The sequence below is a fragment of the Rattus norvegicus genome, chromosome 7 (genome assembly GCF_036323735.1).
Source record: "Rattus norvegicus strain BN/NHsdMcwi chromosome 7, GRCr8, whole genome shotgun sequence".
Taxonomy (NCBI): Eukaryota; Metazoa; Chordata; class Mammalia; order Rodentia; family Muridae; genus Rattus; species Rattus norvegicus.
The window spans coordinates 127,621,583-127,644,346 of record NC_086025.1 but is presented as its reverse complement, the minus strand read 5'-3'; the positions used below and the strand labels follow the sequence as shown (position 1 = coordinate 127,644,346).

General features: G+C 45.5%; 1 protein-coding gene and 1 pseudogene across 1 annotated transcript in view; one reads left to right on the top strand and one right to left on the bottom strand.

The window, feature by feature from the left end:
- Tmem117 (transmembrane protein 117) overlaps positions 1-7,485 on the bottom strand; it is a 462,083-nt gene extending 454,598 nt beyond the window's left edge. The window contains exon 1 of the mRNA NM_001271239.1: positions 7,368-7,485. The gene's annotated coding sequence lies outside the window, so the exon portion shown is untranslated. The remainder of the gene's footprint in view (positions 1-7,367) is intronic.
- Ndufb4-ps1 (NADH:ubiquinone oxidoreductase subunit B4, pseudogene 1) lies at positions 21,420-21,867 on the top strand (annotated as a pseudogene).

The following is a 22,764-nucleotide window of genomic DNA, read 5'->3' as shown; positions in this document are numbered from 1 at the left end:
GAAAGACATGGCCAAGTCCGAGGTCCAGGTTAAGTAGGATGTTTCCTCAGGTGGAGATGGCAGATGTCCTCCACATCTCCATCATCATCATCATCTGGTTTCTTGGGACAAGGTTTCTCCATGTAGGTAGCCCTAGCTGACCTGGAATTCTCTGTAGACCAGGCTGGACTCAAACTCAAAGAGATCCACCTGCCTCTGACTCCTGGGTGCTGGGATTAAAGGTGTGTATCACCTCCATCCCTACGGTTGCACCTTCTTAAGAGCTCCCTACAAATCCTCTACATTGTCACTCCCACATTGGGCCTGCCTTAAACCTAATGGGTCTCGTGAGAGGCACCTACTGCTACTGCTAGCGTTCATTTTTGTCAGCTGACTTGGCACTCAGACTCAGCTATATATGTTTCTCTAGCCATAATACCTGTTTATATACTAAATAACAAAAATAATACGGGATGTAATTTGACTTCCACCTACCAGCTCATTTTTCTTTTTTCTCAATTTTTTAAAAAATTAAGTCCAGGGAAATAAAAAAAAAAAAAAAAGGTATTGGAAGAAAGTCCTGGCAGTGTCCACACAGCTGTGTTGGGTGTCTGCGTGTGTCATTAGTATGTCTGTTTTGGGTCATAACGACCCTCTAAATGCTGTAATTACCACTCCCACCCCTTCATTTTACAGGGATGGAATTGAGGCTCTCAGAGTTTGTGAGCTGCCACAGAACTGTGGTCTGAGTCTCTGGAGTCTGAGCCCAGGGCGTGATTACCAGCCCCAGGTCAGCTTCAAGTACTTCCAGGAGGGAGCCAGGGCTTAACCCCCAGGATGTCAGACCTTGCATGCTTTCCAGAGGGGCATTCATCTCTAGGAACAATGGAACAAATGCTGAGTTCTGTAACATACCCTACTCTTCCCAGGGGTGGAGGGTGTAAATAAAAAAGTCCTTCACGGGGTTGGGGATTTAGCTCAGTGGTAGAGCAAGCACTTGCCTAGCAAGTGCAAGGCCCTGGTCAGTCCTCAGCTCCAAAAAAAAAGTCCTTCACAGATCCTGAACACTTGGGAGAAAGCAGGGGCAGGCGAGCATTGATGACGTTGTGTTGTTTTATACCTGACTGAAGGTATAAATATGAGCCATAAGCCTGAAGTTCTTCAAAGTCAATAGAAGATCTGAGAACCGGGACCAAAGCTCCAAAACTCCATCCAAAACTCCACCCAAAACCCCATACTCCTGGCTTGTGAATGTCAATTGAAGCCATAATCTAAATGGATGAAGATAGGATACAACTCTTTTTCAAAGAGCAACATTAATACACGCATGGATTGACCATACAACTCACCCAATCTGATCGTTCCAGCACCTTCTATCCACAAGCCTGCCAAGCAACATCACGTCCTAGAGCTTCCCCAATGCTCAGCTCAGTAAAGCCCGTTCCCAAGGTCTGTGACTCAGAATGCTTAAGAACGGTGACTTGCACAGAGCCAAGGGAATGTTTTAGAACAAACATGAATCCTATAAATGTCCGTGACTGTTGACGGCCATTATCCCACTGTTGACAAAAACTCATGCAGAGGCCCTGGCAGTGTCCAAAAAACACCACCACAGAGAAATTCCCAAAATCTCATCCCAGAGACCCTGTGTCTTAATAGACTCCCCTGCATGCCTAGCAACACAGAGACGCAGTTGTCACCTAAGTCTCTCTTCTGGGTGACTACGCGCCTCACTTAACCGGTGATGGCTCTGATGAGGTTGCCACCACTACCTCCTCTCTCCCCGCAGGTGCATGGGTTGGGGGCTGAGAACCCAGAGGAGAAGCACAAACCCTCAACTCCTTTTTAGAAACGAAATACTGACTTGCATTGCTCTGGGCTTTTTTTATTTTCTTTTTTAACTTCAGAATCTTGCTTTGTGGGCAATATACTGTCCACAGGCCAGCGTCAAATTGAGCGCATTCAGAAACTTTTGGAGACAGCTGCTGTTACACTATTTTGGGAGACAGAACGACATACAATGCTGAGCAGAGGAACCCTAAACCAGTGCATGATCTCAGCTAATTCCAAGCAATGCTATGAATGTCCCTGCCGCTATCGTGTTACAGATAAGGACATGGAAACTCCAAGCACTTGCTCCCCATTAACTCACAGACCCAACAAATTTTTTAAAAAGTCAAAAATGTAATGCCCAGGTCTTGAATGACCTTTCTCTTTGATCAGTGCTGGAGGCTGGTCCTACAATAAGCTATCTCTGTCATCTTTCAAATTCACTTGTTTTTTTTTTTTTCTAACAGTCTAGTGACTTCGATCCTAGCAGAAAAAAACTGGGACACTGATGTTGATCATTTCATCTTTGTATGAGAAACATTAGTATAGATTTACTGTTTTTCTTGTGTCCAGAAGTTAAAATGGTATTTCCCAGCTCTCAAGCATTCCCACAGTTACTTGGGTGTCTTTGCTCCTCCCTCTTCTGTGGCTTTAGACACCAAGATGTCAGAAGTTTGTCTAGTCCTCGTGGCCCAGCTTTCTAGTTCTCTAGATACCCTGATAAGATCCAGAATGCCAGAAATATTTCTTCCTCTGCCATTCACAATCTGCATCTCCATGGACCACAGGTTCATGCTGACCCTGTTGTTAGGAATCTAGGATTGAGGTTTTCCAATAGACGATGCTATGAGGCACACGGTTTGCAGATATTTTGGTTTAGTTTGTTTTTAATTCTAATCCTACAACTGTATGTGGGGATGCCTTTATTCTTACCCTTGAGCAGTTCCTAGTGAAATCATCCACTTACATGTTTATCTTTTTCCCTTGATCCTCCTTAGTGAGATCATAAGGGGCTATTTCCTTCCTGGGCATAGCTTAGTGCTGAGCAAATAGTGGGCAATCAATAGATGTGAACTGAAGAAACGTAGTAGAACACTCAGAAATAGAAGAGCTCTCTTTGTCCAAGAAGGCTCAAAAAGACAGAGTCATGTGACAGTGAACATCTGCTAAAGAGAAGAGAAAAGGCAGGCAACCAAGCCTAAGCTTTCAATGCTGGAATGGCCCTAGCAATACTGACCTCATGCCTGGTCCTCACCATCAGCACGGGGCTCTACACTGCATTAGCAGTGGGCTAACATTTACCGAGTACTCACTGTACACGAAACTCTATACTGTTGAGCCTTGCAATCATTGCTAATAAACTGAACAGCTGCCCAGTAAGGAAAACACTCTTATTTTTCCATTTCACAAATACTGATGCTGGAACTGAGGGTCTAGTACCTTCCACAAAACAGAGAAGCTCACTCAAAGGTAGGATAAATGTGGACCACACAGCACCCATGCTTTACACTGTGTTTTCTCTGCACAAAACTTTGCCCTTTGTGTGCAGGTTAAGAAGCTTTCTAAAGGATTCCCCATGCTTCTAGGACAATGAGTCTACTGTTCCTAAGCAGTGTGACTGCTGGTAACGTGATCAGAAGGAATGAAGGGCCACGGAGATTGTTCATTCTTGTCCCTTGTTTCAGAACATCAGCATAAATAGCTGAGTTGATCTGATGGTATCTTCAGAATGCACCACTGATGTTGTTCAGTCTGACACTCAGAAGACGAAACTCCACACCCTTTAGTTCTCTCATCAGTAATGACAGTGGGGGTAATGCCACCATTAATGCCTTGGAAGCCTTTGGCTTTACACAGAAGTTGTAACCAGAATATTGGTGAGTACAGGGTAAAATTGATCATTAATCAGCTTCTATAATAGCTCCAACTCTGAAGAGATGTGGAAGTATCCCACATAACTAAAATGCCACATATTTCACCAAAACCCAGCATTCCAAAGAAGAGAAAGGACCTCCAGATCAAAGGAGTTTGTAAAGAAAATGCTGTTGTATAGCCCCTGGGTAGGGAATATGAGATCAAAGCCTTCCGAAGAGAAGACTGACACCATCTGCAGAGAAATGGTGAAGTCTGACTGTAATTCCAGAATTTGTCCATCTGTCATTTGTCCAACATCTACTAATCTCAGACACCCATGTGCTGACGTTACCTGCATATGGTCAGTAGTAAATAAGCATTTAAAGATGGATGGGTGGACGGATGACGGTACATGAATAGATGGATGGATACTGGTGAATGATAGATGGGTGGATGGTGGTAGATGGATGGATGGATGGATGGATGGATGAATGGATGGGTAGATGGACAGATGGATGGGTAGATGGATGGATGTCTGGATGTCTGGATGGGTGGGTTGATGGATAAATGGGTAGACAGATGGATAGATAGATGGATGGGTGAATGGATGGATGATTGGGTGGATGGGTGGGTGGATAGATGGATGGATGAATGGATGGATGGATGATGGATGGATGGATGGGTAGATGGATGGATGGGTGAATGGATAGATAGTTGGATGGATAGTTGGTGGATGGATGGGTAGATGGACAGATGAGGGAGTAGATGGATGGATGGGTGGATGGGTGGATGGATGGATGGATGGATGAATGGATAGATGGATGGATGGATGGGTGAATGAATGGATGGTTGGGTGAATGAATGGATGGTGGGGTGAATGGATGGATGGTTGGGTGGGGAGGTAGATGGATGGATGGATAGATGGATTAGTGGGTAGATGGATAGTGAATGGGTAGATGGATGGATAGATGAATGGTGAATAAGTGCATGACAGATGGTTAACAAAGTAACCTTGGCTGACAGAAACATACAAAGTTCCAATTCCAGATAGAGTTACTGATAAGGTTACTGATAAGGGCCCTGTTTCAGGACCTCTGATGCTTTTCTTGTAAGGGACAAATGTTAAACCCTTAAAAATATAATACTTTCTTAAACTAAAAGAGAAAAGTAAAGCACAGAAAGGTGACAGGAAGCATTGAAGGCCTCGGAGACTGGGGACCAGACCTAGTGTGCAGGGCATCTGAGAAGACTGCATGGGGAGTAAGAAAGAGGCCTGGAAGTAGGCTCAGGCAGAGTGAAGCAGGATCATAACACTATCCCCTGGTATCAGCAGGGCCACAGTGCCTGCTGCTCCAAACACTCTACAGGAGGGCAAGGGGAAGAAGCAGAGAAGCTCATGAGGAAGGCAGATGCCCAGTGAGAGATAGGTGGGGGGAGACAGGTTGAGGTCTAGGCAGTTTACAAAGCTCTGCTTCTAGAAACATATAAAAAGAAGAATCAGTGAGGTTTACCAGTGGACTGCATGTGTGGAGGGATGGATGGTTCAGGCAGAGATCTAAATAAAAGTGTCATTTTCTGAGTTGGAAAACGTATTTCCTGAGGTAAGCAAACTTCAGGGAATATAGAAAAACGCAGTTGGTATTGACCTTTTTTTTAATAAGTGATTTATGTGTTGGCCTTGGAAAACACTTCCCCCCCCCCGCTACATATTATCTCAATTAGTCCTTACACCAGCCATCTAGTAAGGACATAGAAATTCAACAAGGCACAATCTGCCCAAGGTCATGTTGATGCCAACATGATGACACAGACAAGTATGGCCGCTTCTATGCAGCCCGGATGCTTGCACCCCGGTTAGCAAAGTAGCCCAGTTATTATTACATCCCCATCTATGAAGGATGGGAAGACCCAGACCTTACTAATCACTCCGCATTTCCTGTCGGTGAGCAGAGGAACACACAGACATGATCGAGGGGTAAGAGGCCAGTGTTGGGAGAAAACAAGGATTCCTTTCCAGAGAGAGGTTGTAGTACTGAAGTATCCAACCCCATCAAAGGAGAGACAGAATAAAAGGTGGATAAGCCAACCCCATATATATTTCCTGGACCAGACCTAGGTAAGGATGATAGGTACGTGGACACGTATGAGAAGGTCTGCAGGTGGAGGCAACCCTTGACTGCCAAGGTTCTGGGTTCTCTCCCTTTCACTTCAAAACCAAACAAGCAAAGGGCAGCTACAGGAAGAGCAGAGCACTTTGTATAACCCAGCACTCAGGGCAGGTTTTCTAACGCAAACACCAACCACCGAAGTACAACTGGGGCCCTTGCTCTCAGTCCAGTCCAAAGACCACACAGCCTTTTAAATGAAGCACAGCTTTCTAAAGCAATCAATGTAACCACCTAAGTGCCTCTGGATAGGAACGGGGATGCTCTATCTGCGGTACCCAACTAATTTGCGGGATCACATTCGTAAATCACATCCTTTCTCCTCACATTGGAAAAATCAAAGTTTAGTAATTTTCCTCTGGTGGTTTTTTTTTTAATCCTGCAGTCCTTGGGACATCGATCAAAGCAAGTTTTTCTTAACCCAGAAGCCAAGGGTGAAGTTGGTCTGAAGGTCTTCCAGAAAGACAGTTTCCCATTGTAATGGCAGATGGGGATGGGTCTGTCCTATCAGGTTATAAAGTGGAGAGATGTGACCATTGGACCCTTTCAGAAGGCAGGGACTGCTCTTTGGGCCATTTGCTTGTCACTGTCTTACTCCAAGACAACTAGGCTTAAAGTTCATTGAAGCCTGGGGTTACCTTTTAAGTGGCTGGCAGTTTCAAGCAAATTAAGTAGGACTGATGGGTACTACTTTTTGGAAGAATGGGAGGGTGGTGGCGAACAGCTGAGTCAAAATCCCCCATTGCTCTTAAACTACAGAGGTTGAGGGAATAGAAAAGGTACTATATACGGATAGGTAGGTAGATAGATAGATAGGTAGGTAGGTAGGTAGATAAATAGATAGATAGATAGATAGATAGATAGATAGATAGATAGATAGATAGATAGATAGATAGATGGATGATAGATACAACAGAAAGAGTTTTTACATAGATTTTACCACTACATTCAGTAAATTAGAACTTGCTAAAGAACACAAATCAAACCAAAAAAGCGTCTCAGATTCGGGTGGGGGCACCTCATATTTTACATACTTCAACACACTTTTTTCTTAATGTCCATACACTAATATCAAGGTAACACACACACACACACACACACACACACACACACACACAATTATACACACACCAATGTTCCACGGAGAGTAGAATGAATCATAGAAGCCTAGATGTTCTCCCACAGGTCAAACACACCCGCGGGCCTGTGGCATTTTTCAAAATAGAAATGGAAAACTAGTTTTTAATTCAGTCACGATGGAGTTCGCAAACACACAGGCCTTCCCCTTTCCTTCCTGGAAGGACGCGGAGGAAGTGCAACCTGTTCCTTTCCCAGGCAGCCGGGGGCTTGGGTCCCTGCGCCCCGGAATCGGTGGAGCGGGAAAGTTCGGGCTGCCCGCGGCCGGTCCCCCGGAACCCCGGGTGGCTCTGTCCCCGCCCGGCTCCCGCGTCCCCGGCCCGCGGGGCTGCCGGCATGCGGGGTTCCGGCCTGCCTGCGCGCCCGGGGCTGCGGGCCGAGGGCTGCGGGCCACGTACTCACCGGAGGGCGCGCGGCTCAGCCACCGCGACGGACGCAGGACGAGCGGCGACACGGGCCGCGGCGCGCTGCTGTCACCCGGCTATAAATACCGCGGCCCACGCCGCCGCCTACGCCGGCCGCCCTCGCCGCTCCCGCCGCGCCGCAGAGTCGGCCCCGGACCGCGCCGGGCACATGCCGCCCCGCCCGCCCGCCCGCCGCGCCTCTGCGGAGCCAGACGGGACCGGACGGAACCGGGCGGGGCAGGGCAGGGCACCGCAGGGCACGGCTGGGCAGGAGCGCTGCGGCGGCCTAGGGAGAGCGCCGCCCGGCCACGGCCTGCTGGAGCCGCATTAGCTGCATCCTGCGGGGAACCTGCGCGTCGCCAGTAGCGGGGACGGCTAACTTTCTAAGGGGACCTTGGTCACACAGCATCCCTGCCTGCTGCGGTGTGCTGTATGAAGGGTGGGGGTGGGGGTGGGCAGAGGGACGTGCTCGCTCTCTCTCTCTCTCTATAGATAGATAGATAGATAGATAGATAGATAGATAGATAGATAGATAGATAGATAGATAGATAGATAGATAGATAGATAATGTGTCTGTGTCTGTATGTATATGTATATATGCATATATATGTGTGTGTGTGTCTTTGTGTGTCTATGTATATGTAAATTTATATGTATATATGCATATATTTGTGTGTATATGTATATATTCACATATGCATATATACACATGTGTGTATGTATATAGAGTTGCACACATATATATGTAAATATGTGTGCACATATAGCTAGATTGGTACATGAATGTGTGTATATATATACATATATAGTTATCTGTATGCATGTATATATATTCACATATGCATGTACATATATGTGTGTATGTATATATAGATGCACACATATGTATATATAAGTAAATATGTGTGCATGTATAGATTGGTACGTGAATTTGTGTCTGTATATATGCATATATAGATGGTTACCTGTACAGGAATAGTGTGTGTACATACATGCATACATACACACAAAAATACAAACACACGTACAAATATACACTAATGTAAACATTATACAAATATGTAAGTCCCCATACAGCCATGCATGCACGTACACATAAGCACATCTCTGACTCTCGTCATTGGTGCAGTTACACAGTTCTCTTCAGCATGAGTCAGGAGGTACCTTTGACCTGCTCTGAGGAACCCCTCTCTTTCCGTCATGTATGTCTGCTGCTTACTCTACTAATAGCAACTGCTCCCTCAGCTTGCTGGCGGCTTTAATGTGTTAAACGTTGCTATATCCAGCATGCTGATAGCTAGCTTCTGCAGACTGACAGCTCGTGCTAATGGGAATGATCACATTCTGCACAGCGAAATGGAAATGGAGATCATTTTTGGGTGCCAACAGTAGCAAATTTAGGAAGGCAAGGGCAGCCCTTTTCCTGGCTGGACTGAGGATTCAGGAGTTTTAGGAAGGAGAGACAGCTGAGATAATCTGCAGATTTGAAGGGCCATGGAGAGCAAGTCCTAGGGACTCTGCAATCCCAACTGCTGGCTTCACATTTTTTGCAATTGACAGTGGTCATAGTTTATTTTCTGGAAACTGTGGCTTAGCAAGGCTCCTTCACAGTACTTCTACACATTTCCTTGAGTGTGTCCTATGTCAGCATTGTGTGCATTTCACTGATATTTGGTTTTTACTTTTTTTTCCCCCTAGTTTATTTTAACTCCATCACCACCAGGCTTTTAGCTGCTTGAGAGCAGAGACAAAATCCTACCACTGCCCCCCTCAGCACCCAGTGAATTCCAGGAACCGTTCAGTGAGTTAGAGATTAATTTCGAAGATGAATTCTCGGATTCTGCTGTACTTTTATTATTATAATTAGGATTCTTTCCCCCACACAGTTATTAGACGGTTATTTTCACGTGCATTCTGTATGAGGTGTTTCCCACTTCAAAGACTATTGGGTAAGACCGAACTTGAAAATATGGCTTTGTCTGGCCCCAGATGTGTGGAGCTTTTTTACTTTTAGACCATTCCCTGTTTAGTAGTAACTTAAGGAATAAGCTTGGATGTCTGGGCTTCCATTCTCCAGTCAGCTGCATCAAGGAGAAGGCCTGAAACTTCTTTAGTACGAGTGTCTTGTCTTTACCTCCTCCCAGAAGCTAATGGGCTTGACCTGAGTGGCCACCTAGATGCTCCTGGTAAGCCTTATTCTGGGACCTGGCAAAGCTTCCGCTTGGGTACTAGTAGGTGACTTACAGAGATAAAAGCTCAACACATATCGTGTACCAGGTTCAATGAATGCATGGGGCACAGTTGCCCCCCCAGGTTTCCCGTTCTTGCAGAGCCCAGCAGTTCACTCAAGATCTCACAACAGCCCATATTGCAGCCCTCCATACCCCCTCTCCACCTATCAGGGAACGTGTGGGTTTCACAGTACGACCTGGAAGGCAGAATGTCTACGTGAATTCTAATGCTGCCACTTGCTAGCAATAGCCTGAGGCAAATTGCTTCAGTAGGAATCCCCTGGTTTTGTCTTTCTTCGACACTGAAATGCTGATATGTTCCAACCTGACAGGGATTAGAAGGCCTATTGAAGGACAAATCCTACTGAGAACAGAGGCTACTGTCCTCCCTATTTACTCTGATTCTGTCCCACTATCTACCTCATAGACGTGTCAGGAGCTCTACACGACCTCACGTACATAAAATACCTTTAGCCTTGGGTATATAGTAGGTGCTCAATGAATGCCAGTCTTCCTACTTGTCAAGACTTTCCTCGGTGTCAAAGCTATTAATTCAATATAAGTGGTGACTGTTAAAGAGAAAAGGGCTGGAGAGAGCACCCAGCCGGTAAAGACTAAGTATCACAGCCAAGGAGACGACACAGTAGTCCCTCAGAGCAGCGTTGGTCATCACTTGGTTGCAAAGGCAATATGGTTCAGAGTTTACAAGAGAATCCAAGATGGCGGTGCTTCAGATGACCCATCCCGCCAACCAAATTCCAGGCTGAACAGCACCATGCATTTTACATGAGTTTAGTGAGTTGGCCACAGTTGAAGGCAGAGTTGGGGGTAAGTATGGACGTCGTTTCATTAGCATGATGGTAAAGTCTGATTGAAAACCTACAGGATTGAGAGCGGCCCAGGAGAGAACACGTATTAGTAAGTTTGTGAGGATACCAGATACCAGATTAGTAAGCTTGTGAGGATACTGCGTATGGGGCAGTAGCAAAGGGAGAACTCAAATGTGGGTGCCATTATCCAATAGGCTGGGCAGACAAGTCAAAGGAGGAAGACAGCCGGTATATAACAGCTTCACTCTTCCTGAGCAAGAACGTCTGTTGTTGCTGCTGCAGTTACCCATGGCATCAGCCTCCAGCCCTAGAAAGCAACCTGAGTAAACCATGAGAGGAAGCTCCGCCTCCCACACCCACACTCTCCAGGGACTTCCTGTGTCATCAGCCCTGTACGAGGGCTACATCATTTGTCCTGGGGCTTCAAACAACCAGGTTCTCAGCTTGTCCAGTATTCAGATGGCCATTGTTCAACGACCCAGGCTTCAATTGTGTCCGCCAATCCGATAACACACCACTTTAAAATTGTGTGTGTGTGTGTGTGTGTGTGTGTGTGTGTGTGGTATGTGCAGATGTGTGTGTGAATGTGGATGTGGGAGGGAGTGTGTTGTGAGAGTGTGGGAGCATGTGTAAGAATGTGAGAGACAGAGAGAGAGAGAGAGAGAGAGAGGCAAGAGAGAGAGAGCAATGGAGGGCAAGGGGGAGAGAGAGAGAGAGAGAGAGAGAGAGAGAGAGAGACAAAGACAGAGAGACAGAGAGAGAGAGATAAAGAAAGAGAAAGAGAAAATATATCCCAGAAAAAAAGTATGAACCAGAAGAAGAGCTGGGAAATATCATCTCTTAGGCAAGACAGAACCACTGTAATTATGAACTCAAAGCAGCTGTAAATGCCCACACTAGGTCTTCATAAAATGGCACTAGTGTAGATGGGAGAGGGCTCCCAAGGTCCTACCCCTCCTTGCTGAATTATTTGCTGATAGATTCTGGGAGAAGGGAGGTCATTGCCTTCCTTGTATATCTATTGATGAGCCCACCAGGCTCCAGTGGAGAGTTCCAACCCATGAGTCACACAAATTTCCCCGGACAAACTAAATGAATCACAAAACACAGAAGTCCTAGAAATGGGAAAGGACTTGTGACCAGCAGGAGAGGCTGACAGAGACAAGAGAAAATGAGAGAGAGGAGAGAAGAGTGACCAGAATGCATAGACACATTAAGGAATTGTCAAATGATAAAATTAACAAAAAATATGTCTTAAGGGAAAATCTCTATGAAAGGCCATATTTGTGAGCCTAAAACTCAGACATGAGCTTATAAATCGTATTTTCCCATCTACCTTTCATGTCCTTCTACCTAAAGAATACAATTTACTGGTGCTTTGCTTGCTTTTAAGAAAAAGGCAGGGTCCATGTGTCTTTCAGTGATTGGTAGAAATTTTGATTGTGTTAAGTATCCTGTGGTCTTTGAATGAAAATGGCCCCCATAGGCTCATAGGGAGGGCCACTATTAGGACACTCTAGGTCTTGTTGATGTAGGTGTGGCCTTGTTGGAGTGGGTGTGGCCTCGTTGGAGTGGGTGTGGCCTCGTTGGAGTGGGTGTGGCCTCGTTGGAGTGGGTGTGGCCTTGTTGGAGTAGGTGTGGCCTTTGAGTTGGTGTGGACTTGTTGGAGTGGGTGTGGCCTTGTTGGAGTGGGTGTGGCCTTGTTGGAGTGGGTGTGGCTTTGTTGGAGTGGGTGTGGCCTTGTTGGAGTAGGTGTGGCCTTGTTGGAGGAAGTGTGTCACTGGGGGTGGGCACTGAGGTTTCAGATGCTCAGCCAGGCCTAGTGTTTCACATTCTCTTCCTTGATGCCTGCAAATCCGGATGTAGAACTCTTAGCTACCTCTCTAGCACCATGTCTGCCTGTGAGCTTCCATTCTTCCCACCCTGACGATAATAGACTGAACCTCTAAACTGTAAGTCACCCGCAATTAAATGTTTTTCTTTACAAGAGTTGTTTGTTGTGGTCACGATGTCTCTTCACAGAAACAAAACCCTAATTAAAACACTGCCCCCCTTTAAATCAAGAGGAAACCATAACTGTAAACATCTATACTTTCTATCAACACAATCAATCAAGGACACTTGAACCTGTGATTATGGATTCCAATTAAAACTGCCTTTAATTCCTAATAGGTCAGTCTGAGCGGTGGTAATTCTATACTCTGAATATAAAACACTTGCGTTCTTTACTGCTACATAGGCAAGAATGGAAATTTGATCATAATTTGTGTTTTGTTTTGTTGTTGTTGTTAGCAACTTGACACAAGCTAGAGGTGTCTGGGAAGGAGACCCTCAACTGAGAAAATGACTCTGTCAGATTGGCCTGCAGGCTAGTCTGTGTGGTCTTTTCTTGATTGGCAGAATATAGGACTCAGTGATGTCATCCCTGGGCAGGGGCTCCTTGTTCCGGTAAGAAAGCAAGCTGAGCAAGCCATGAGAGCAAGCCTCCCTCCATGGCCTCCGCTTGCGCTCCTGCCTCCAGGTTTCTGCCTTGAGTCCCTGTCCTGACTTCCTTCAAGATAGACAGCAAGACATACGCTGAAACAAAGGCTTTCCTCTGAAAGTTGCATCTGGTCATGGTGTTTACCATAGCAATGAAAAGCAAACTAGGACACTCTAAAATTTCCTCTGGTATTTCAAAGGCAGTGTCTGGAATCCCAGGATTCCTCTCACCCATCCTAATTTCAAACGTCCGTTTCTTTAAAAGCACCATGAATTTAAAAGAAGTGAAAATTACTTGTGTGTGTATTTGAAAATCATGGTCCTCTCTCCTGTAGCCATGAAGTACAAAACCCTCACCCTCTTCCCATGGCCAGAAGAGTCCATCTCTCTGCCCCCTTTCTTGGGGCAGCAACACCTCCTAGCATTCCAGTGAAGAGGCTCATCTGACGTCTTTTCACAGTTCTTAGAATTCACTGGGATCCCTTCTCCATTAAAGCTACAAGCCCAAACACCTGGCTGGCCCGTTCTTCAGTATCTTAGAAAGTCGTTGAAGGGCTATCCCAATCACTCATTGTTCCAATCATCTCAGCATTGGGGAGGCAGAAGCGTTGCCATGAGCTCCAGGTCTGTCTGAATGGCATAGTAAGATGCTGCCTCTCAAAAGGATGGTTTTCAAGTGGTACTAAGCACAAGTTCATGGTGAGCATGCATGCATAGTTAGTTATGATACTTAATTTCAAAGTATCTTAGGTAAGTTTGTATTACAACCCACATAACGTCTTTAACCTGCTAACTAATATGTCATTCTTAGTTCCTTAACCCATTAACTAATATCATCTATTCTTACTTAGTTATTCTTCTAGGATACTGTGACAAATAACCACAAAATTTCCATTGAAATAATTGTTTTCTGGGGGTTGCTATGCATATATATATATATATATATATATATATATCCCATTTTTGCATGTACGGTTCTCGAGTAAACAACACAGAGACACTGCAATTTATTAACAAGCTGTAGGTATTATGCGAGGCAGATTCTGAGTGATGCTAATACCTTTAGCTGTTAAAAAAACTCACATATATGCCCACCACTTGCCAATCTGATGTCTCCCTGGCTGCTTCTGCTCCATCAGCCTGTCCTCAGGGTCAACTTCCCTTGGCCATGTGCTTCTGGTCCATCCCATCTGATGTTAGTCTTATCTCTTGTTTTTCTTTCTCTTCTCTTGGTCTCTCTCAAGACCCCTCATTTGATTGTAAGTCCCATCTTCCTATCCTCTCTGCCCAGTCATAAGCCCCAGCCACTTACTGACCAAACAGGAGTTAATGGGGAGCATTCTTCTGCCGGGGAGGATCTAGAAGAGAATCCTCTCTTGCTTGTTTCCAATTTCTCATGGTAGATGGTTCTCCTTGGCTTGTAGAGGCTTCATATAGATCTTCCTTCATGTTGGGCTCTCTCCTGTGTCTCTGTGTCCAAATCGCTATCGTTTTCCTTCTAGAAAGATAGCAGCCATTGAATTTAGCGCACTGTGATTTCACCTTAAGACCTTACTTATATGCTTGATATAACTGTACATCTTAGACAATTCGGGAAAAAGACATCCTCATTTTACCCACTAAGCATGGCAAGAATCTTCAGAGGCAAATTTCTATTTAATGCACTTTCAAAGGGTCCTTTTCTTTACTTACAGCTAACACTAGCATGTGTAATGAGAGTTTTGGTTTCTTTAGAAACCCAGTTGTGTTGTGTGAATATGTTCTTGTTTTAATCCCCAAGTGTGGGATATGGGTCTGCTTCACAGCAGGTGACTATGATTTGCCTCGTGCACTAGCAGGGGCGTGATCTTTGCCAACTGCACATAACTATAATAAAGGGAATAAATGATAAATGAGAGTTCCTAAAGGTCCTATGGAGGTGGCTGTTCCTCTGCTGCTGCATTTGCTGGTTTGCTGGTTTGCTGGTTTGCTGGATTGCTGGTTTGCTGGATTGCTGGATGTTTTGATGATGATTAGATTTGCACCCCCCAGGGAACCCAATGCCCTTAATCAGCAGGAACTAGGTTAAAGAGGTCTACACCCTGTTTCCCCTCTAAACTTCTTCCTTTCCCACCTAGTGCTGGGGGTGTGGAAAGGATTAGGACAGATAAGGGTTGGAAGAGAGATAGAGATGTAAAAACCCAATAAAATAGAAAAAAACTGTCTTGTAAGCTGAGCATGCACAGAAACTTTCTTGTTCATAACTTTAATCCTCTAAATCTGTGCTTTGTCCCCGACTCTGCCCTCAATGTGTCTGGAATCTTGTTCTTATAGCTTTAAAATGGATATGTAAAAACGTGCACTCCTTAACTATACATGCTTAGGAACTGGACAACCTGTGTCTGAAATGCATTTAGCAAAAATGTCTGCACATCCCCTAGGATGGAATTACCTTGAAAATATGCACCCCTAGCCCCGGCTCTCCTTGCCAGCTGCCTGTAATAATTCCTTCCCTACCCTGTTCATGATCTGACCCTGCTCATTTTGGCTTCGCATCTCACCAAGACCTCAAACCATAGTGTTCAGTTGAACTTAGACAATAGCTTCATAGTGTGACTACCTTGGAGTGTGCCGTTTACACAAACACAAATGACTAGGATGTCAACAGAGGAGATTGTTTCGTGGGGCTGCCATTGCCTGTGCTGACTGAGAGGTTATTCTGTGGCACATGACTGTCTCCACATTGGCAGAGCCTTATTTCCAAATGCAAAGTCAGTTGTGTCCGATGGTGTTTTGCTGGGACTAGCATGCGAAGGGGTGTTTTCCTGAAGCAGACACAGGTGAAAGGATGTTTTGCTAAAGCAAGCGCGTGAAAGGACCCGTGATGAAAGATTCTTTGCTAAGGACATGCATGTATTGGTTCGCCTTACCTTGTGTAGATGAGCTCTGCTTATTGTGACTCCATAGAGAGAAACACGACAAAAAGCTTCTGGTGGTATTCTGGTGGCTTCTTGTCACTTCTGTGACCTCAAGCCAATTGTCATGCTAAGACAGACTAGGGTGCTGAGGCAAGACCTGTGGAGGATGTGCGTGACGTTTGGAGGGAGTATAAATAGGACTCAATGGACAGTGATGGAAGCAGACTTGCATGGCTGGCTTTGCTATGCTTCTTGGTCTCACGTCTTCACTGATCTTCACTGATCCTTGCTTCATTGAGAGAGGTATAGCGGAGAACTTCTCCTGGTGTCCAGGCTGGTCTTAATCACTCATGCTGACTCCTGGTGGTTTGCCTGAAGCCTGGCTGTTTCTACTAGATCATGCTACCACTGCTGATTGGTGTTTGCTATCCCAGTACCACTGAACTGGGCTGCTGGAATAGCCGTCAAGTGTTTGCGAGTGGATCGAGTTGCCACTGCTGACCTGTGAGCTGAACTGCTGATTTCCAGACAACGCAGGTGGGATTTGCTCCAAAGAACCATTTCTAAACAGGGACACTTCCCCCCATATCCTATAACCTTTCTTTCCCACTACCTGTGGTGGGTGGTGGGCTACAAGGGAGGTTAAAGCATTTAAGAACCCATACTAAAAGTAGGATTGGAAAATCTTGAGACTACAGGCATCACATTCTGAGTTTCTGGGTATGCGTGGCTCTGGGGGCACCCTGTTTAATAGGCTATATTAATATTCATAAATGGGCATTTCGTCCCCTATCCCAATGTCATGCTCCCGTGCACAGTGCCAGATCATTTATGACAATAGGATAAAAATTCACGTGAGAAGCCATTTGATAAACGATAAATACAATCTGTGTGTTTTATTACTTACATGATATTGCCCAAATCTCATTTACTTCAGCACTGCACCGTGATAGATTTTTTCCTATATTGTGGAGGTGGTTGAGGCTATGAATGACAAGATGTTGAATGTTAGGCTCTGCCACTCCAACACTCAGAGGATACTGAGCTGCCAAAAACTGAATAGAAAGACCAACAGATTCAAGAAAAGATTGAACTAATACATGCACAACAGAGAGTCTGGCCCAGCGTGAGCCTTAATAAGGAAAACAGTTGTTGCTATCCCTTGTCCCAGAAGAGCAGGGTTCCCTTAGCATGCCAAGGTGCAATAGCTGAACAGTCATGCAAACCTTGGAGAGCTAAAGAAGGACTCAGTAGGCTGATGCCTGCCACACACTCCATGGAGTCTGAAGCCCAGGCCACACCCACCAAATTTCCAGGGTAGATTTATGCTTGGGAAATTAAGCATAAACCAATGGTATATCCCAATGGCTTAAAGACTATAGGGGGCAGGGATGCAGTCCTGCTGGTAAAATGCTTTCCTAGAATATGTGAGTCCTTGGGTTTGCTCTCCAGACCTAAGTCAACTCAGTGTGGAGGTCCGTGTCTATATAATCCCAGTACTTACGTGAGAGGCAGAGGCAAAGAAATCAGGAGTTCAAGTTTACCCTTGCATTCATGGAGGTTGAGGCCATCATGCCATGATACCCTTTGCTCAATATATATTTCCCCCTATTTCCTTTCTATTGCTGAGATAAAAACCCTGACTAAAAGCAACTTGGGGAGGAAAGGGTTTTGTCCGTTTGCACATCTGCATCACAGTCCATGTCTGAGATCGCAGGCCACCTCTGACGGAAGCCGAGGCCAGTAGTCAAGCAGGAGCCTGGAGGCAGCAGCTGGAGCAGAGGCCATGAGGAGCACGGCAGGATTGCTGGTGTGTTCTCCTCGCCATCTTCAGCTTGTTTTCTTCTACGCCTCAGAATCACCTCGCCAGAGATGGGGCTGGGGGTGCACTTGACATCACTCAAGAAAATATCTCACAGGCTTGGGTCACAGGCCCAGCCAATGGAGGCAGTTTCTCAGCTGAGGCTCTCTCTTTCCAGGTGTCTCCAGCTTGTGGACTTGAAGGAAAAAAAAATCTAACCGGTGCACATCAGATGCCAGCTTTGAAAGAACACAATGGATTTGGATGAAGTCAGTATCGAGTTAAAGATACCAGCGGCAATGGTAATTTCCAAGAAGCAGCTGCACACGCGGCTCTCTGGCTCTGGAGAGAAACTGGGGCTGAAACCCAGGCAAACCAGCGTTAGTAATGGAGTGAGTCACTGTTTCTCACAGTGCCGTCTCCACACCATCTGTGTTACAGTAAACTAAAGTGGGGTGTCAACACCCCAGGGTTCCACCAGTGAATCAGACGCTCTTCGGGGCGAGCTTAGTAACCTTCCCCTGGTGATTCATTTGCTCATTAAAGTTGGAGAACCATAAGTAGAAGGGATTACTGCTTTTAACCATGTGTTTAGTTACGAAATACGAATAAGAGGTTTTGTTATAATTATCTTCATAGAGCACATCTTGCACCTTGCTTCTATCTGCCAACCTCGCTACCTTCCTTCATCCCCTCCTCCTCCTCTCTTTTCTTCATTTAAATGGTCTCCTTTCTCTTGCCACATATGTATGCATACATATGTAATATAATGTACACTAAAATAATATATGATATATATGCATATAATGCATATCTTTAAGTCCACATTCTGCACAAGAGAAAACACTTAATAGCCTTTCTTGCCCCTATTTCTCTCTGTTGTCCCCCCCTCCCGTCTCTCTTCCTCACACCTCGTAGAGGGAATTGTCAGTGTTTCCTGCTGTAGATGAAGTTGCCTAAGAAGATTATAAAAAGGGGGCAGAGAAGCAATCAGGGAACCACTGCCGACATAATTCTCTGACACGAATTCAGTCTCTTGACCACATACTAAGACCATCTGCCCCACCGGACTCCCCAGCAATTGGCCTACGGCAAGGCTTGCCAGTTTGTATCGATGCAGCCCTACGAATTATTATTTTCAACACTCACACTTGCCTCAAAAGTTTATCTCCGTAGCAAATATTTAAAAACAGTAGAGTTCACACAGCGAAAGAAAAGAACTGAATTTCTAGCTTCTCACAAATCATACAAGAACTAGCTTTCTAGGGCCTAGAGCCATGACGGCAAGCAACCGACTGACCAGGTCTTGTTTAGTCATTTACTTACCTGCCCTGATGGACGGCCTCTGAGGCATTTGAGGTTTGCTCAAGGGGCCTTCTTCCTTGATTCCCTGGATCCCACACACCAGCCTTGTAACCACCCTCACCATCCCAGATCCCAAAGTCCTTGGACCTTGGCACTTGCATTTACCCAGCATACGGAGCCTATTCCTTGTTGTAGGTTTTCTCATCTTGGGTCCTAGAAGCGCACAGACACAGTGTCCTGAAAGTGGTTGTCCCCTCAGACCAAGGTCAAGCCTAGCATCAATGCATTTCATCCAGGACAGGATTCTCTGTTCAGCACCCATCGGAGGGGACACCCAGTTTCCCAAAGGGAGCCTTGGCGAGCCTTGGAAGACTCAGTAAAAATCAGTCTCTCTGAAGGCAGCAGGGCTTCCTCGCCTGGCTGGATGCAGAGGGCACTACGTTCTGCATTTGACCAGAGGGTGAAGCCTCTGTGGTGAGGATGTGGAGACACCTGCTGCCCCATGTCCTGAATTTCGGGCGCTTGTCCCATCTCCCTCCGTCCCTCACTCCATCACATTAATTTTGAAAATATCAAGGTTAAATATGTACAGTTTTTGGTATTTTAGTACTGTGAGAGTTTACACACACACACACACACACACACACACACACACATTTAACTTATTCACTTTACATCCTGCTCACTGCCCCATCTTGGTCACTCCTTCCCACAATTCTTCCCCCATCCCCTATCCCCTTCTCCTCTGAGTGGGGACTACCCTGGGTATCCCCTACCCTGGTACATTACATTAATTGTGTGTGTGTGTGTGTGTGTGTGTGTGTGTGTGTGTGTGTGACTTGTCACTACTGCACAGTGCTTCTTATGTGCAGTAACAAGGACATTGGAAGATCAGCATTTGAATAGGAGTGGAGAGTAGTTCAATTAATTATCAGCACATAATCTCTCTCTTTTTTAAAAAGATTTATTCATTTATTATATATAAGTACACTGTAGCTGTCTTCAGACACACCAGAAGAGGGCATCTGATCCCATTACAGATGGTTGTGAGCCACCATGTGGTTGCTGGGAATTGAACTCAGGACCTCTGGAAGAGCAGTCAGTCCTCTTAACCACTGAGCCATCTCTTTAGCCCCACATAATCTCTTTTGTAAAATCCCATTGGTACTTTTAAAGACTGTTTGCATCATCTGTGTTTTTGCATGTGTGTGTGGTAGGCATGCATGTTCAATCGTGTGTGCATGCAAGTATACAGGCATGTATGAATACATACATGAATGTGAAGACCCAAGGTTGATGTGGACTACCTCCCCCTCCCCTACCCCTGTTGTTCTCTACTGATATACTGAGGCAGGGCCTCTCACTTGGTTACAGAGCTGGCTGATTCAGCTAGTCTGAAGAGCCAGCTTGTCCCAGGGTCTGTCTGTCTGTTCTCTCTCTCTCTCTCTCTCTCTCTCTCTCTCTCTCTCTCTCTCTCTCTCCCTCTCTCAGGCAGCTGTCACCCACACCCAACAAGTACATAGGTGCTGGAGGTGTCTCTGGAGATGTCAGCTCCTATACAATCCTATAATTTACACAGCAGGTTTTAACCAGTTGAATCACCTCCAAGCCCCCTCACCCCATATAATTCTGTTCTCTGCACTTTGAGATGAGCTTTAGAGTTAAGTTACCATATACGTTTGTTGATGAATCTGTCTTTTGAGCTTGCATAAATACATGTGCAGAAGATGTAAACATGTAAATATAAGTTAAAGAATGTAGACTTTAAGCTGAGCCTGGATTCAAATTCTCCTGCCTCTGCCTCTGCCTCTGCCTCTGCCTCTGCCTCTGCCTCTGCCTCTGCCTCTGCCTCTGCCTCTGCCTCTGCCTCTGCCTCTGCCTCTGCCTCTGCCTCTGCCTCTGCCTCTGCCTCTGCCTCTGCCTCTGCCTCTGCCTCTGCCTCTGCCTCTGCCTCTGCCTCTGCCTCTGCCTCTGCCTCTGCCTCTGCCTCTGCCTCTGCCTCTGCCTCTGCCTCTGCCTCTGCCTCTGCCTCTGCCTCTGCCTCTGCCTCTGCCTCTGCCTCTGCCTCTGCCTCTGCCTCTGCCTCTGCCTCTGCCTCTGCCTCTGCCTCTGCCTCTGCCTCTGCCTCCTCTGCCTCTGCCTCTGCCTGCCTTCCAAGTGCTATGCTAAAGGCAAATGCCACCATGACCAGCTCCTAAATGCTGTTTTTAAGATCCACTGTAGCCCAGAACCCTTCCTTTCTCTGTGTTTGCTTCTGTAGTTCCTCCTATGAGAAGACAAATGTTCGACATCCTCACTCACATGATCATACTCATAGCTGGATCCCCTAACCTATGTTCTATGCCTCCATGCCAATATCTTAGAAATGCAAACTACAACTATTTAAAATGTCTTTCTTAATGGAATACAAATAGCTAGCCGTGCCCACTGAAGAAAATTGGTGACCCAGTGTATATCCTGGCAAATAATCATATTTGGAATATAAGAACAATAAAAGTGATTTAGGGGAGCCAAGATGTCATTTTCCAAGTATAAGCCTGCGCCCCTGGCCACTCTCCCCAGTACCCTCGACCCTGCCGAGTATGACGTGTCTCCAGAGACTCGAAAGGCGCAGGTCGAGCGCATGAGCATAAGGGCCCGGCTTAAACGGGAGTATCTGCTTCAGTACAATGACCCCAAACGCCAAACGCACATCAAGGATCCTGCCTTGATTTGTTGGACCTTTGCAAGATCAGCAAATGTTTATCCTAATTTCAGACCCACTCCCAAGAACTCACTTTTAGGAGCAGTGGCAGGTTAAGGGCCTCTCATCTTCTGGTATTATGTTATCAAAACAGACAGGGACAGAAAGGAAAGACTTATCCAGGAAGGAAAACTGGACAGAAAATTTAGCATCTCCTACTAAGTTCGGCAAGGATGCCTCTGTTCTTGCATCAATAAATCTCCTATTAATTAAAAAAAAAGTGATTTAAACCAGAATCATGCATGGTCTGTTTTGGTCAGGCCCCTCACCTATTTAAACATTGGAAATTAATGTCCCCCTGGGTATTCCATGCACATAGATACGTTAACTAAGGAACAAGACTTTTGCTGTGAATAATAATATATATTGGACAGAAGACAAATTAAGCCTCTAAAATTCTGTAGTTCTATATAATTTACATCATATGATAATTATTGGACATCTTATTCGTTTTGTGCATTTGTACTGATTGTAGAAAGATAGGTCTGTGTTTGAGACTTTTTTTTAATCTAAGGAGTAAGCCATCTCTTCCTTCTTCTGTCCCCTATGAGAACAATAAAGTGGACGCCATGCATGAAATTACAAAGCTGTGGAATGCAAGAGTGCTTGCTGCATGCCTGTGTGCAATGATGATCGTTGTGCCTGCAACACACGCCTGTGGAAATATGCCGTAAGAAGGCTAGGCTCTCTGAAAGCATGTGCAGTGAATGAATAAGGGGGGCCTTTTTTTTCTGGTTCTTTTTTTCGGAGCTGGGGACCGAACCCAGGGCCTTGCGCTTCCTAGGCAAGCGCTCTACCACTGAGCTAAATCCCCAACCCCAAGGGGGGCCTTTTTAATTTTCATAATTTTAACACACAGATTCAACTGTCCCTGTTTCGAAATGATGACAAAAAACCAAAATCTAATACTGTTAAATACAACTCATTTTCTAGAATTCAAAATCGGCCTCCAGAGTTACACGCTATTTAACCTCCTGTAATCCAAGCTGTGATAACAGGGAAATCAATGCCGTTTAGACATCCCTTCTGTAATATAATAAGGGGAAACGCGATACTGTTCTGAGAAACGAGATGGGCAAGTTCATCCTACAGTAGAGTCTGTCACCG